The sequence below is a fragment of the Siniperca chuatsi genome, linkage group LG24 (genome assembly GCF_020085105.1).
Source record: "Siniperca chuatsi isolate FFG_IHB_CAS linkage group LG24, ASM2008510v1, whole genome shotgun sequence".
Taxonomy (NCBI): domain Eukaryota; kingdom Metazoa; phylum Chordata; class Actinopteri; order Centrarchiformes; family Sinipercidae; genus Siniperca; species Siniperca chuatsi.
Window position 1 is genome coordinate 1,256,010 of NC_058065.1, and position 17,837 is coordinate 1,273,846.

Sequence of the window (17,837 nt, forward strand, 5' to 3'; positions counted from 1 at the left end):
TTAAACCCTCTGCAACACAATCAAGTCCAACCAGGAGAGAGACCATTTAAATGTTTAGTTTGTGATAAAAGATTCACCATCATTATTCACGCTCAAAGCTCTGTGTGTGTTGTGTTCAAGGCCAGAGCAGCAGAGGCCAGACTCTGCTGGACCTGGACCTGGACCTGGACCTGAACCTGAACCTGGACCTGGACCTGAGCCCAGCTGCATGTCCTTCAGGAGTTACCGGTCAAAGGAAAATATTGATTTTAAACGAGGACATGTCTCTGACAGACAGTAAGTATTTGTCAGCATTAAAAGTGTTGGACAGTCTGACCTAAAATGTTTATATTTCCCTCCTCATGTTGCTCACTGCTGATGTTTGTCCTCATTAAGTCCAGTCTGACCAGTTGTCCTTATAATGTTCATGTTCTCCTAGAGTGATGATGATGAAGGTCAGATGAAGATTAGTATTAAAGGACAGGTTCAGGTGTTTTCCAGTCTGTCCCTAAACAACACTGACGTGCCCACATTCACACTGAAAGAGTTGTTGGTGGCTGGAACTGGTCCTCCTGTGCACACTGGCCCTGAACAGATCTCTTCCTCATGTGATTTCAGTGGAAGTGGTGGAGGACAGAATCCACAGTCCTGGTTCTGTGTAAAAACACATTGTAAAGTTCAGCTGAGGATAATATGAGGCTTCAGCAGTCTGACTTACACAAATCAAGTGGGGATCTTCCAAAGTCTCTTTAGTCTGAAACTGCTCTTTGAATTTTGTCCTAAAAAGCTTCACCTACCAAAGTCTGTAAATAACAGTCAGGATATTTGTGGAGAGTCTAGTAATGCAAACGTTAGAATACAGGCCAACAGTGTCGCTGCTGACGGACCCCACAGTTCAGTTTGTTATCTGTCAGTAACAGTAAAATCTGCTCAGAGATCAGAACATTTAGTCCTGGTTTGGTCCAATATTTTATAGGAAAATGAAGCGATGATACACAGACTGAAATCATTCAGCTTCATGTTTTATTGAACTTTGGTGTGTTGATCCTTTTCTTGCTGATAGCTGCTAATTTCTCCAGCAGCTTCTGTGTATGAAGACTAAAAAGTGAATTTCCATCCCTTGTGGTCTTCCTCTCTGTCCACCAGGATCTATGGGAGACCTGAACCTGGACCTGGACCTGGACCCAGCTGTGTGTCCTTCAAGAGTGACCGATCAAATGGTCGCCTCTTTAATTTTAAAGAACAACCCTCTGCTGTAAAGAGGTAAGCTGTTAATAACATTAACATATTACTGATTCATGTTTCGATACAAGAATTTAAAACTTCAAAACAAAACTAGTATAAAGAACGACACTCGCTTTCGATACCACGGAAAAATATGCAAAAGTCCTAGGCACACAAATATATATATATATATATATATATATATATATATTACCTATTTTATATAATAGATAATTGTTTCCTTTTTTTTTTAAATTAACAACCTGCACACAGTGCTGATACAGAAAAAGTCACTGAACCAACACATTTGTAATAATGTTAATAGTAATTAACATTAGGAATAAGGTAGATGTATTTATCATTTTTACAATACAGGGTTGTACGAGATTTGCTTTATTATTACTATTCGTAAATGTTTTCCCTAACTTGTAGGCCGACACATTCTTTATGTCGTATTAGTTCTTTGTGTCTCTAATGTTGCTTCAGTTGTAAACACAGTAGGTACAGTGGTCTCTGTGGGTTTCCCCTTATAAATACATACAGTGGACAGTTAGGAGAAGCAGACAGGACCAGCACGGGAGCTAAGCAATGCACTGCTGTGGACGGGAGCCGACACACAACAGATTTTAGCCCCCTAAAAGAAGGCCCACCTAAAAAAATATCAGTTTAAGTGTACGCTGTATTTAGAATATTTTCACCGCCTTACCTTGCCATCAGACAGCCCTTTCCTACGGGAAACTGAAGCCTTAGATCTTCAACCATAGCAACTATAACCATCACAGAGAGTCTGAGGAAACACACAGCTGCTTTCTTATTGATGCTGCTGATGGAAGAACTCAGATGTCTGAGTGCTGACAATCAGACGACAGCTCAGTTTGCTTTGTTTCCTACAACATGAGAGAACTGTTTCTACATTGATTCACTCTGCAGAGCCTTTAAGAAACGTTGTGTTTCAGTGGTGGAAAACAGTTCTGCTGGATGGCCGGACAAAACAACCAGCAAACTGTTTTGTCAAATGTCTCCACAACACACTGTTCGTCTGTGTTCTGGGTGCAGTGCAGATTATATACTGTGTTTCTATCAGGAGGAAGCTGGAAAAACCAGAACCCAGCTGTGTGTCCATGAAGAGTGACATGTCCATGGATCCTCCTATAGGCTTCAAAGATGGACGTCACTCTGCTGATCAAAGGTGAGGATTTAAAACTGATACTAAAAACTAAATTGTCGTAAGGAGGTATGTGGACCCAAAAGCAGATGACGAGGAAGCGGTCTCAGGGTGAAGTAGCCAGATGACTACCGTGTTTATTGTGGGGTGGTATGCAGGCAAGAACAGGCAGAAGTGAGCAGACAGGTAATGAGCAGACAAAATCCAAAATCCAAAAATCCAAACAAGGTCCACAGGAGAACAAAGAATCCAACATAACTTACAGAGACAATGCTCGGCAGGAACAACACCATGTGTACAACGATGATCCAACACTGAGCAAAGAAAAGACCCAGACTAAATATCCTAGGGGAGGTGAGACAACGAGACACAGGTGCAAACAATCAAGGGAGGGCCAACAATCAAAACACAGACAGGAAGTAAAACACAAGACACACAAGGGAAGAAGAATACTACCAAAATAAACCAGGAAGTGATAACACCTAAACTACCACATAAACAGTGTGTTTGTATCAGATTCTCAGTTGTGAGATCTCCAGTTTTTAAACCTTTACTGACTTATATGGAAGTTCTCTGAGCACCAATGTTCTCTTTCAGCAGCAGCTGCCTCACACTCACACAGTCAAACACATTCCCAGTGGGAGCTGCCCAGTACAACCAGTCTGATACAACCAGACACTGAGCAGCTCCACTGGAGGGCCTTTGCTCAGGTGATGTTAGCAGTGTACACTGAGGGAAAGTCAAGTTTTAGTCATTTACATTTCTGTCCAGACTTTTGCTGACAGTTAAGTAGATCAACTTGTGACCTTTAAGCGTGCTTCTCTAACCTGAAGGCCTGCGCTGCCTCCCAGGCAGTCTGATCCTTCAAACACTGTTGATTTACTTGACTTTTTCGACCATTACGGCTTTCGGCCACCACTCTCTGGTGTTTTAGGTCTGGTTTGACCAACTGTTCTCTGGTGTTTTAGCCTCGTTTTGTAAGAATGCAGTGAGGACCCAAGTGCAGTGAGAGGCAGGAGACTGAAGACTTGTCTAATGAGGGACTACACCGTCTTACTTGTCTAAGGACTTTTAATGTCTTGGCAAAACAAAAAACACGACAGCCAATATGTCTATCTATCACACCTGGCAAACATCAATGTACGACACAGAAAACAAGAAACAGAACTAAGATAACTCTTCTTTGGTACTCACACATGAAAGGCAATTTCAAGACTCAGCAACCGGAAGACACTAATAGGTGGTTTATATATATATGTTAGGAAACAGGTGAAGTCAGTGATTACAAGGTAAGTTACTGGCTGGAAGTTCCCGCTGGCAGAAATTTTGGTCCAATCTTCCCTAATGTTTTAGCCCTGATTTGGCCAACTATTCTTTGGTGTTTTAGCCTTGTTTTTGTTCACAATTCGGCCGTGGTTTAGTCTAATATTCTATGGTTTTTTCTTTCCTCAGACCTTTGACAATATTGTTTTAGCATCAGTCCGGTCCAGTATTCACGCCTTTTGTTTTCACAGTTTTTTTTAAATAAACCAAGAGGAGGAACTAAACAGCCAGATATTTCCCTCTGGAGTTGGTAGAGAAAAAAAACAGAGCTAAAAGAGAGTGAATATTGGACTTAGATTTATCAGGTGACACAAACACGACTCCAAATGAATGATCACATTTGCTTGTGTGAGCTGTGTGTTGCAGTCTACAGTACTATAGAGGTCAATAAGAGCTGGAGAGACTAGAAAAGACAAGCTGGTGAACCAACACAGTAAACTGAAAGCTGCACAGAAATGCAGACTGGACTATTGATTCACAGTGGGATCAGCAGTACGACTGTTGAATAAGATTCTTGGCCGAGAGAAGACAAGACAGGACACACACACAAAGTCACGATTCAATCTTCAATCAGGCGGGATTTAATATCAGCTGAGGAGTAGTACAAGGAATACTCAAAGAACCAAGAAAAGCTTAACGTATATATACACCAGTCTAGACATTGACCTTTAACCTTAGTTGGGGCCACTCTTCTTGGTTACCTTCAAACATATTTACCTTACTTTCCTGGACACCCAAGACACATCTGGAAACTCTTTTTCACTTGGGGCCCTGTCCTTTACGTTACCTCGCTGTGTGGACAGACATAATGTGAACTAATTCTTCACGATTCTTCCACAGAGTCGACCAGGAGAGCTCAGCGGTTCCCAGTGGTCAGTCTGCCCAGCAGCATCAAACACACCTGGACTCCATATTTATGGTCTGTACATGTACAACAACTACTTTTACATCTATTCTGTTCACAATAATCTCCACGCTGCACTTTTTAGACCAGTGGATTGTCAGTCTGTCCAACATGGATCTGATGTTTGGTTCTATGATTTTAGTTTGATTGTTTCATTCATATAATATTCTGTTCCAGCTGCTGGAGGAGAACATTGTCACTTTTGTGAAGAACGAGCTGAAGAAGATGCAGAAGGTTCTGAGATCAGATTACCCAGAATGCTTAGAGAGTCAGAGGGAGGATGAGGAGGTGTTGGACGGTGAGGAGGAAGAGCAGAGGAGGAGCAGCAGAGAGGCATTTCTGAAGATCACACTGCACTTCCTGAAGAGAATGAAGCAGGAGGAGCTGGCTGACTGTCTGCAGAGCAGTAAGAGGATTTCTCTAAAGATTCAACATGCTGGATAAATGGGACATTTACTGATGTCTCAAGAGATGGAGGGAAATATTATTGATCTGATTTTTTGTGTGTTCATTCAGGAAGTCATTCTGGAGTTTGTCAGCGTAAACTTAAAACTAACCTGAAGCAGAAGTTTCAGTGTGTGTTTGAGGGGATCGCTAAAGCAGGAAACCCAACCCTTCTGAACCAGATCTACACAGAGCTCTACATCACAGAGGGAGGGACTGCAGAGGTCAACGATGAACATGAGGTCAGACAGATTGAAACAGCATCCAGGAAACCAGACAAACCTGAAACAACAGTCAGACAAGAAGACATCTTTAAACCCTCACCTGGAAGAGATGAACCAATCAGAACAGTGATGACAAAGGGAGTGGCTGGCATTGGGAAAACAGTCTTAACACAGAAGTTCACTCTGGACTGGGCTGAAGACAAAGCCAACCAGGACATACAGTTCACATTTCCATTCACTTTCAGAGAGCTGAATGTGCTGAAAGAGGAAAAGTTCAACTTGGTGGAACTTGTTCATCACTTCTTTACTGAAACCAAAGAAGCAGGAATCTGCAGGTTTGAAGAGTTCCAGGTTTTGTTCATCTTTGACGGTCTGGATGAGTGTCGACTTCCTCTGGACTTCCACAACACAAAAATCCTGACTGATGCTACAAAGTCCACCTCAGTGGATGTGCTGCTGACAAACCTCATCAGGGGGAACCTGCTTCCCTCTGCTCGCCTCTGGATAACCACACGACCTGCAGCAGCCAATCAGATCCCTCCTGGGTGTGTTGACATAGTGATAGAGGTCAGAGGGTTCACTGACCCACAGAAGGAGGAGTACTTCAGGAAGAGATTCAAAGATGAGAAGCAGGCCGGCAGAATCATCTCCCACATCAAGAAATCCCGAAGCCTCCACATCATGTGCCACATCCCAGTCTTCTGCTGGATCACTGCTACAGTTCTGGAGGAGGTGTTGAAGACCAGAGAGGGAGGAGAGCTGCCCAAGACCCTGACTGAGATGTACATCCACTTCCTGGTGGTTCAGTCCAAACTGAAGAGCATCAAGTATGATGGCGGAGCTGAGACAGATCCACACTGGACTCCAGAAAGCAGGAAGATGATTGAGTCTCTGGGAAAACTGGCTTTTGAGCAGCTGCAGAAAGGCAACCTGATCTTCTATGAATCAGACCTGACAGAGTGTGGCATCGATATCAGAGCAGCCTCAGTGTACTCAGGAGTGTTCACACAGATCTTTATAGAGGAGAGAGGGCTGTACCAGGACAAGGTGTTCTGCTTCGTCCATTTGAGTGTTCAGGAGTTTCTGGCTGCTCTTCATGTCCATCTGACATTCATCAGCTCTGGTGTCAATCTGATGGCAGAACAACAATCAACATCCCAGAAGTCTGAAACAAGAAAAGATGAATCTGCCGTGACACTTCTCTACCAGTGTGCTGTGGACAAGGCCTTACAGAGTCCAAATGGACACCTAGACTTGTTCCTCCGCTTCCTCCTGGGACTTTCACTGCAGACCAATCAGACTCTCCTACGAGGCCTGCTGACAAAGACAGAAAGTGGCTCAAAAAACAGTCAGGAAACAGTCGAGTACATCAAGAAGAAGATCGAAGAGACTCCCTCTGCAGAGAAAAGCATCAATCTGTTCCACTGTCTGAATGAACTGAATGATCGTTCTCTAGTGAATCAGATTCAATTGTACCTGAGTTCAGGAAGTCTCTCCACAGATAAACTGTCTCCTGCTCAGTGGTCAGCTCTTGTCTTCATCTTACTGTCATCAGGAAAAGATCTGGACGTGTTTGACCTGAAGAAATACTCTGCTTCAGAGGAGGCTCTTCTGAGGCTGCTGCCAGTGGTCAAAGCCTCCAACAAAGCTCTGTAAGTAGATACATAGTGGGTTTTTTTTCATGAACAGGAGTAAGAAATTAAAAACTACTTACTCGTTTCCTTACTATTTCCTCTCCAGACTGAGTGGCTGTAAGCTCTCAGAGAGAAGCTGTGAAGCTCTGTCCTCGGTTCTCAGCTCCCAGTCCTCTAGTCTGAGAGAGCTGGACCTGAGTAACAACAACCTCCAGGATTCAGGAGTGAAGCTGCTGACAGCTGGACTGGAGAGTCCACATTGTAAACTGGAAATTCTCAGGTCAGATTAAGTCACAGTTTGTCTTATTATTTAAGTTACTTCTCTAAATTTCAAGCTCCACTTAATTTCACAGAGCTGCTAGCATGGCAGTATCCTCTTTAACATTTAGATCACAATATCATGGTTACTGTTGAATCCCTGATTCAGTCACTTTATTTATTTATTCATTTATTTGGAGAGTCTCCTCTTGTATCTGTTGGACGCAGCAGGACCCTCAGATGATCTGCCATGTGTGTTGTTTTTGTGTGTTTGCAGGCTGTCAGGCTGTCTGATCACAGAGGAAGGCTGTGCTTCTCTGGCCTCAGCTCTGAGCTCCAACCCCTCCCATCTGAGAGAGCTGGACCTGAGCTACAATCATCCAGGACACTCAGGAGTGAAGCTGCTGTCTGCTGGACTGGAGGATCCACACTGGAGACTGGACACTCTCAGGTATGAAGAGACCTTCTGTAGCCACAGACAGTCAGTCTGATAGAAGAGGTCTTTTTGGTTAAAGGTGGATATGAGAGTTATATGAACAATCACACATGTAGGAAGCCTTTTTCCTTTTCTCAGAACAGAAACACCGGTTGAACGTAAACAGGAGATATTTGTGTAGGAGGTCTCCAAGGAGAACATCTCCAGGAACAAACATGATATTTGCCTGTTGGTAATAATTTATGCAGTTTGGACAGATGCATGTTAAAGGAACCTTCTGTCAGTTTGAGGAATACAGTTTTTTGCCCTCTTACCCGATTCATCTCAGTACAGAGAGAGGGCTATAGTAATAATAATAATAATAATAATAATAATAATAATCTTTATTTATAGAGCACTTTCCCTAATCCATTTTACAAAGTCCGTCACAAAGGCAGCAAAAGAAAACACACAAGTCATAAAACCATCTGGTTTTAAAAGAAAACATAAAAAAACAAGAAAAACATTTTTAGCCACAGATAGAAGAAAGTTATATGAAACCTGACTGAGCAACTTATAAACTGTCCACCTCTCACTCAAGTGACTGTTTCACTGTAACACAGTCCAGAACTTTCTCCACACAGCAGCAAACTCACGAAGACCTAGAAACCTGGTCTCCAGATAGCCAGGCATTAGACCCGGGACAGCTACGGAATAAGTAGGACTTACGTTTTGGGCTGCACACAGAACTTCAACCAGTCAGAAAACGGGGAAACAGAAGAGTAAAACAGCCTTTCACAGCTGCTGCCGTCCTTCCTCTTCAGCTACCTGAGCGCAGGTGATGAGTGGGAGGGCCCGACGCGCTGACTCTTGACACTGATTGGTCAGAGTGTGTTCCCGCCTTTTCTACAAACAGTGACTCGTTTAACTGTCGTGAAAACATGTCGGCCAATCTCAGGCTCTGAAATAATAATAACTATGGGCGGATTGTTCAGATGTGGACTGTGAAGGTACTCCACCTGTTAGGGACATTTACATATTATCACAAAATGTTAATAATGTAAATGTTTAACAACGTTAAGACTTTCTCAGATATTCTCTGTCCCTTATTCTATCATATTATTATTGATCTTCAAATAATAACAAAACAATTATCGATGAGTAGAATGCGTCTCGTTTATTTAGAATCTGCCTTTTTAACCCATTTTCCCTCCAAAATGGTAAATAATGACAACATGTTGCTGTTAATCCTCTTCATCATTTCAAATGAACACAAAACATGAAAAACATTCAGCTTTGTTCTCAAACGGTTATTTAAAAGAAGCTGTCTAACAGGGTGGAATCACCACTGTGGGTTTTCCACCAAGGCAAACACAATCTCTCACATCTGTATCCGATCATTTGGACTGCAGAATGTTTTTCATGATGTTTCCTCTGGTGGGAGCAGCAGGAAGAAAACACACCTCCAAGCGATAGACCCCTCCGCTTCACGTCCAGCTCGCCAAACGCTGTCTGAGCTTATTTGGCGACGCGACCACATGACCCTAATACATGAAAGAGCATGGCCTATAAAAGAATCAAAGAATAGTTTGAGTGTTTTATAGTTTTCTGGCTTATAGTTCTTGTGGAAGTGGATTACTTCGAGCACATGTACCAAAAAAAGGTCAGTAAAGTAAAAACAGTACATTTAATGAGCGTTATTCTGTGTTTATGTGATAAAGAAGACCTTGATCTATAATTGAAGCCATTTGTTCTAAATATTTGACGCGTTTCAAAGAAAATATGAGGAAGTAATTCATGGAGACAGAAATGTTGCTGCATAACAAGAAGGACCCAGGTGGGAGAGCAGGAGAGGGATCGAAGACTGAAGCAGCTGAGAATATAAGGATTCTAATAAGGAAAAGACTTGACAAAGCCAGATTTAATGCTGACAGAGATTTCCATGACAGTTTGTCTGTTTTTCCTTTTTTACGTGGAGAACTGAAGTGCTGAGCGCTGCAGGGCCCCAGTACAGCTGGATAATAACAGCTGGCCTCCACAGTTTCAGGTCCTCCCTCTCCTTTGCAGCAGCATCCAAAGTTTCCTGTAGACCGCTTTCACAGCAGAAACACAATTTTCAAAAAGAAAACGTCATTACAGCAACAGCCGGCCTGAAGGGAACTACCGACAGCCCTGTGAGAGGAGTTCATTCAGTTATCTGTTCATGACTGAGCGCATAGTGTTGGGTTGTACAGGACTGCATCACACTGAGAGCTGTTTCTAAGGTTTCGCCCTCCTACATGATGGCAGTCCCTTATGTTACGTAATGTGACGCCATGTTGGAAAAGAGTGGCGACTGTTTCCTCTGAATCTTTGCCCTTCTGTCTGTGAAACATCAAATCCTGCATCAACTCTTCAAACGCTCGTTTCCAGGAAAGGTTCAGTAGAAATGTAGTTGCTCTTTCAGCAGCGTTCAGCGTTCATGCAGGCCAAGTCCTGGACCAGATGCTGCTGCTGGATGCAGCGCAGGTTGTTGAGGTGGTGTTGGCGATCCCAGGTGGAGCAGGTGGAGGGCTGAGCTCCACCTGTTTTTACAGATGTTCCTGTACTCACATCTGGACACGTCACGTTTGTCACAGCAGAGAGGAGTTTTCCCCAAACTGTCATTATTGTTATGTTTTTCTCTTAGTAATTCAGATATGCTTTCAGTAAAAATCATATTTAGTCATTAAAGAACTCTGATTTTATTAAACCATGTTTCATCAAACATTGAACAACTTGTGTCTCAACACGGCAGCCATTGAGTCTGGTTCTGTCCAAGGTTTCTGCCTCTTAAAGTCGCCAAATTGCTCATGTTGGTCTCTGTAAATAATATTATAAAGAGTCGGTCTAGACCTGGAAAAGTGCAATGAGATAACTTCTGTTATGAATTGGCGCTATATAAATAAAACTGAATTGAATTAATGGAGACGGGACGATCCAAAAAGAGGTTTGTGTGTGTGATCAGATGTCGTCCTCCTCTTTCACACACACCAACATCCTGTGGGTCACTCTCAGTGTCTGAGGAGAGAGGCAGAGGGGAAGAGGAGCAGGGGGGGCAGGGAGGAGCAGGGGGGGCAGGGAGGAGCAGGGGGGGCAGGGAGAAGCAGGCCGGAGGCACAGATTGTGTAGATGTGTATGAGAGTAATGTAATGTCCATGTCTGCGTGCTGAAAGAGGACGTGCTGGTCTGACCCCCCCCCCTCCTTTCAGGGTGGAGCCCGGTGGAGTCCGATGGCTGAGACCAGGTCTGAGGAAGTGTAAGTGTGTTTTTACTTTGATTCATGAAAACAAAGCAGCACACATTCAGCCATCTTCAAACTGTGACATCACTCATTCACGTCTCTGATGTCGTCATCAAACAGATGATAGATTAATAACTGCAGCTGTGTTGTGTCTCGTTCTCTCCATCAGATTCCTGTGAACTCACACTCGACACAAACACAGTGAACAGAAAGATCAAACTGTCTGACGACAACAGGAAGGCGAGACGTGTGATGGAGGATCAGCCATATCCTGATCATCCAGACAGGTTTGACCGCTGCTGTCAGCTGCTGTGTAGAAATGGTCTGACTGATCGCTGTTACTGGGAGGTCGAGTGGAGAGGAAGAGTTAATATATCAGTGAGTTACAGAGGAATCAGCAGGAGAGGAGACAGTGATGACTGTTTGTTTGGATTGAATGACCAGTCCTGGAGTCTGAACTGCTCTGTTGGTCGTTACTCTGTCTGTCACAATAAGAGAGAAACATTCATCTCCTCCTCCTCCTCCATCTCCTCCTCCTCCTCCTCCTCCTCCTCCTCTGTCTCTCACAGAGTAGCAGTGTATGTGGACTGTCCTGCTGGCACTCTGTCCTTCTACAGAGTCTCCTCTGACACACTGATCCACCTCCACACCTTCAACACCACATTCACTGAACCTCTTTATCCTGGCTTTGCAGTCTGGTCCTGGCCCAGGTCTGGTTCCTCAGTGTCTCTGTGTTCTCTGTAGGAGGGAGAGTCTCCTCCTGTTAGAGAAACACATCAGTTGAGTCTGTACAGGATCACAGCTACAGAAATCTTTCAGGTTATTGTCATAAATTCATCAATGAATTCAAAGTGATTTTCAAAGATTCCTCATTTCCACTGTAAACTTGTTCCACTTCCAGTCCTTTAAAGATGGCCGCTCTGATCATTAAATGGTGGAAATGCCGTTGACTTGTTCCTTCTGTCATGTGTTGTTTTGAATTCTGGCGCTTGTTCCAATAAAAGCAGAACGTTACTGTGAGTGTGTTTGTGGTCTTTCTCAGGTCAGGACCACTGACATGATATTATATAATATAATATTGAGGTAGACCGGTGTGCAGTAGTGATTAAATGAATAAATTGTCATGTAGACAGGTTGTGCAATAATGTAAAAATGTATTTTTGTATCTCTGCAGAAAGAAACTAAACAAATATCTTGTAAACAACTTGATTTGTTACACAGTGTCAGAGAGCCAACACAGACACCACCAGCTCCACCCACTGCAATCAGCAGATCGCACTCACCTGAATATTGATTACACACCTGCCACTAATCATCTACTCCACACTATATAGTCTCACTCCCCCGGTTCACTCACTGTCTGGTCTCAAACCTTTTATGAGAACTCAACCCGACCACAGCTTCTCTTGATAACCCCTTTTGGACTTCTCTGTTGTGTTTTTCGTCAGCTCCCGGCTTTCCTGCCACCCGTCTCCTCCAGTGGATCTTACTACCAGCGCTACATCAAGATAAGACCCATAGACTTTCCTAGCTTAGCTCCCATCATTTCTTTTCTCTGTCTGGCTGTTTCAATAAACTCCCTCGTCTCAGTACTAACCTCTGTGTCCCGTGTCTGTCTGCTGACACACAGATGTAGATTTGTTTTCAAAGTATTTAAAGACGAACTGTCATCTTTTTAAAATCCTCGACACATGAACAGGAAGTATCGATTAAAACTACATGACGCCCTGGAGATGTATTTTAAGTCCTCCCTTCTTTAACACCTTCATAAGACACATCACTTATTTTGATTATTTTACTTCCTACTTTAAATTCATTGCTTGTTTCAGTATTTGTGGTCACTGTTCTCACTACCGGTTTTATTCTGAAATTGGAGAGGGCTTCCTGTCAGAACAGCCTCTGCTGCTATTATTTTGAAACTCCAGACCGGATCTCCAGGTGTCGTTTATATGTCGTCCACTTCCGGACTCTCACCGACTGTCCTTCAGACAGTGAGCCCGACCATGAGCGCTCTTCTGCGGGCTGCGCGTGTGCTCCTCCTCGGCCTCCTCTGGGTCTCCCTCTCCCCGTCCTCCTCCTGCCGGGTCCGGATCCCGCCTCACAACCAGGTGGCCCGGGTCCTCGTTTCGTCGCCCACTTGTGTGACTGGGCCTCCATGGCCACCATCTCCAGCCACAAGCCCGTAGTGGGACAGCCGTTCTCCAACGCCTTCTCGGTCAGCGACGGGCCGGAGGGCTCCAGCTCCGGGGTGCCCTACATGTACCTGACCCGGATGGAGATCTCCGTGCTTCCCCTAGTCCATCTTACTGTTTGTAGTGTTTAAAAGTATCAAAGTCTCACAGACTGACTTTATCTTGCCTCCTCGTTCAAACATACAAAACATTACTGATGTTGCTGATTTACATACTTTACATTTCCATTGTTTAACTTAACTAAAGTTAAAGCTAAAAGTTATTTAACTAAATTTAAGTCATGTGTTGTCCCTCCTCTTCCCTGTGATTTTGTGACAAAATCTCCAATGTTCATGAAAAAAATTACAAAACTTTAAAGGGCAATATGACCTACAATTTATATCACGGAATAACACCAGTGAGAGCAGAGGGGGCTTTCGTGTAACAGCAAATCCAGTCTTCAGATGAGGCTTAACGTTCACACAGTTTCTCTTGACTGTCCCTCAATATGAGAACATCAGTCCAACATCGTCCCAGCCTGTGGGATAACAGACGCTGGCCACATTAGCCCCGCAACATAGACTTCAGGGTGAGTTGGTGGAAATGGAGTCAGAGGAGGAATCGGAGCGCGAAAGTGGAAACGAGGACTCGAGATGATTTGAAAATAAAAAGAGTAACTCAAGTGATTCTAGTCAGACAATGAGGGAAGAAGAGTCGTATCTTGTTGGGTTGTTAGCTGTGACAAAGATTATGTGAGTTACGGGGTGCGAGGGAAATCACCAAACGGGAAAGTGAATAAGATCAGAGCAGAAATAGGATCATCATACGCTGAAGCTGCTAAGAGAATGGAGAGGAAGGATGAAATGGTAAAGGAAAGGAAAAGGAGCAGAAAGGGATTGGAGATGATCACAGCATCTGCATGGACAAGAAACGATTTCTGGCATTCGTTGCCATGGTTATAAATTGTGCGGCTGAAATAAAGGGGAATTCGGAAAGGATTAAGATGGTGCCACCCGCTCCCCAGCTCCGCTTCCAAACTCAAAGACTTTGCCTCCCTTGAACATTATTATTATTATTATATTAAGTATTGTTTAATTTATCACTCTGAACCAGCGCTCTGCTTCACCATGTTCGCCATCTTAGTTTAGCGTGTTAGCATGCTAACATTAGCTAGTTAGCAGTAAACACAGAGTGCAGCTGAGGCTGATGGGAACGTCATCAGCTCTGCAGGTATTTGGTGAGAAACCAAAGTGTTGGACACGTTAACATGTCGACCTGATGGTGGCGCTAGATGGAAAGTCAGATGAAGCACGTTTCATCACAATCCAATAGCTGCTGAGATGTGGAGGACTGACAGACACCGTCTGTGGCAGCTTGAGGTTCTGCAGGTTCTGGCCCCCCTTTGTTAGGAACCAGGACTGAGGAACAGAGTGAAGGACCCCCCCCCGGGGATCTCAGGCTGTGTTCTACTTCAATATAGTAGCGTACCAATGTGATCCACACTGCTCATCTTTCAGTGCTGAGCTGATCTTTAGTTCATTAGACGGTTAGTTAGCACCATCTAGTGGACAGGTAGTAGAACTCCACCCTCTGATGTGTGATTTCTGACGCTGACTGGGTTTCTGCCACAGATTAGACTGGTTTTGACGTCACACGGATGTGTTTTAGACTTTGATTCTGAAGTTATGAGGGTGTGACGGCGTCCTCAGGTCAGACCAGCACACAGACACCAGGAAGGACGAGTGTTTCCTCCACACGTGAAGGTGGAAAGTGTCTCTACGTTGACCTGAAGTAAGTTCGGCAGGTGAGAATCCGACCAGAGGAATCTGTAAATGTCTGATGAACACTTTGATCACATTGTGATGTAACGCTGTTAAACTGTACAGTAGAGATGTTTCTTGATGCTGATTGGCTGTTTGAAACATGCTGTAGAATTTCTCTCCGAGTTAAAGAACAGTGATTTTAGAAAGATATCCACGTAACATCGTTAATGTTTCTCAAGTAGAACCGACAGCAGTCTGATTGTGGTCTGAGCTCCCGTCATCAGTGAGGAATGCAGCGAGTGTTTGAACTGGTCTGACAGCTTGGATCAACTTGGCTGAGCTTTGTTTTTAACTCTTAATGCTCTGAAGTTACAGCGTGGATGAAGTGTTAAGAGCTCAGATACAGAAACCTTCCAACACTGAGACTGACCTGGTTTCACTGAAGACCCAATCTGCACAATATTTTGTGCAGACTAGTTCCATACTAGCTTAGCCCCCCTCAGCCCTCAAGGCCCCCCAAAGGAGTATATAATGCGACCCGTCCTGTGTCTCTCTTAACTTGGGGTGTAACAAGGGTTCAGGGTTTTGACGTAACTAATTTTAGGATTATAACAAATAACTAATAATTGGCAGTTATATCAAATGTTAGGATTACACACTATGTTGCAGTTGCTTTTTTAAAGTTTGTGATTATAAATTTTGGGGTAATTATGACAAGTTGCCATTGTAAGAAAACATTAGTTCACGGTTTTTCTTCAACCCAAATGTTCTGATTGTAACTATTTTGGGTGCAATGCAACATTTGGGGGTGAAAAGTAATTTTGAGATTATAACTAATTTTTAGGTCGTTGCACCAAATTTTGGGTTTTGAACTGTGACTTTTGGGGTGAACTGTAACAAATGATCTAATATGTCTAATGTATTTTGTGGTCAACATACTGTATTTATGGGTGAATCTTGGGGCTGTGTAACTCATTTTGGGGTATCAGATCCTCTTTCGGGCTCCTATAAGGTTTCTGTCGGCCCTGAATATTTGCGTCTTGTTATTGAGAGGAAGCCAAACAAATGTGTCCTCTGATGTAAAGCTTGTTGTAATGAAGAAGTGCAGCTCTCTCAGCATGTTGCTGTGTTTGTGTGAAGGTGTGGGCTCTGCTATGAATCAGTGCGAGGACAGAGAGGAGGGAGTCCCTCCCTCTAAAACCAGTCTGTGTGGGGAACATGGCAGCCAGACCAGAGCTCAGAGGTGAGATGAGGATCTCTAACTGTCCATGACTCTTCTCCATGTCAGAGCTCAGCACTCAGATCACTGCACCATCATTATTCACACTCAAAGCTCTGTGTGTGTTGTGTTCAAGCCCAGAGCAGCAGAGACCAGACTCTGCTGGACTTGGACCTGGACCTGGACCTGAGCCCAGCTGTGTGTCCTTCAAGAGCAACCAGTCCATGGAGCCACCACTACTATTTAAAAGACAAGCTTCACCAGTGCCAGAGTAAATCAGCATCAAGTTACTTTATAATATCAGCAACATTACAAAACATGTGAAAGAACAAATTCCTCCTGAAGAGCAGTAACATCTGATTAAAGTAGAAACTTTATTAACGCTAAAGTAGAAAAGTGTCGTCCAACATGTCGCAGGTCAGAAAAGATCTAAAGACGACAGTTTAACAGTTCAACATATACAGCCATCTTCTTGATATCTGAGTCTGGACCTGAGCCTAGTTGTGTGTCCTTCAGGAAGAGTGACTGGTCAAAGGATTTTTATATTGATTTTAAACGAGGACATTTCTCTGCCAGACAGTAAGTAGTTGTCAGCATTAAAAGTGTTGGACAGTCTGACCTAAAATGTTCATATTTCCCTCCTCGTGTTGCTCACTGCTGATGTTTGTCCTCATTAAGTCCAGTCTGACCAGTTGTCCTTATAATGTTCCTGTTCTCCTAGAGTGATGATGATGAAGGTCAGATGAAGATTAGTATTAAAGGACAGGTTCAGGTGTTTTCCAGTCTGTCCCTAAACAACACTGACGTGCCCACATGTACACTGAAAGAGTTGTTGGTGGCTGGAACTGGTCCTCCTGTGCACACTGGCCCTGAAGAGTTCTCTTCCTCATGTGATTTCAATGGAAGTGGTGGAGGACAGAATCCACAGTCCTGGTTCTGTGTAAAAACACATTGTAAAGTTCAGCTGAGGATAATATGAGGCAGTCTGACTTACACAAATCAAGTGGGGATCTTCCAAAGTCTCTTTAGTCTGAAACTGCTCTTTGAATTTTGTACTAAAAAGCTTCACCTACCAAAGTCTGTAAATAACAGTCAGGATATTTGTGGTGAGTCTAGTAATGCAAACGTTAGAATACAGGCCAACAGTGTCGCTGCTGACGGACCCCACAGTTCAGTTTGTTATCTGTCAGTAACAGTAAAATCTGCTCAGAGATCAGGACATTTAGTCCTGGTTTGGTCCAATATTTTATAGGAAAATGAAGCGATGATACACAGACTGAAATCATTCAGCTTCATGTTTTATTGAACTTTGGTGTGTTGATCATTTTCTTGCTGATAGCTGCTAGTTTCTCCAGCAGCTTCTGAGTCTGGAGACTAAAAAAGTGATTTTCCATCCCTGGTGGTCTTCTTCTCTGTCCAACAGGATCTATGGGAGACCTGGACCTGAACCTGGACCTGAGCCCAGCTGTGTGTCCTTCAAAAGTGACCGGTCAAAGGGTCGCCTCAATGATTTTAAAGGACGACAGCCCTCTGCTGCAATGAGGTAATCTGTTAAAACATTAAAATATCACTGATTCATGTTTTAACTGTTATTTATCCAGAGAAGTTTTATTAAATCTGTTTGTTTATTTTCAGCATCGTTCTTCTTCACATACATTTATATTCTCACGTGTGAAAGCTGCCCAGTATAACCAGTATAACCAGTTTTCAGCTCTTGACTTCAGTTTAACATTTTCTCCACACACACGTTCTGACTGTTGTCTGATGACTGCAGGAGAATAAAACAGTGATTTTAATGAGGCTAACAGATGCTAGCTGCTAACGAAGGCTAACCCTGATTCCACTGAGTTCC

The 17,837-nt window shown here is 43.5% G+C and overlaps 1 protein-coding gene across 1 annotated transcript in view; it reads left to right on the forward strand.

Moving 5' to 3' along the window:
* The window catches only part of LOC122871885 (NACHT, LRR and PYD domains-containing protein 12-like), a 232,788-nt gene that overhangs the window by 209,174 nt on the left and 5,777 nt on the right, over positions 1-17,837 (forward strand).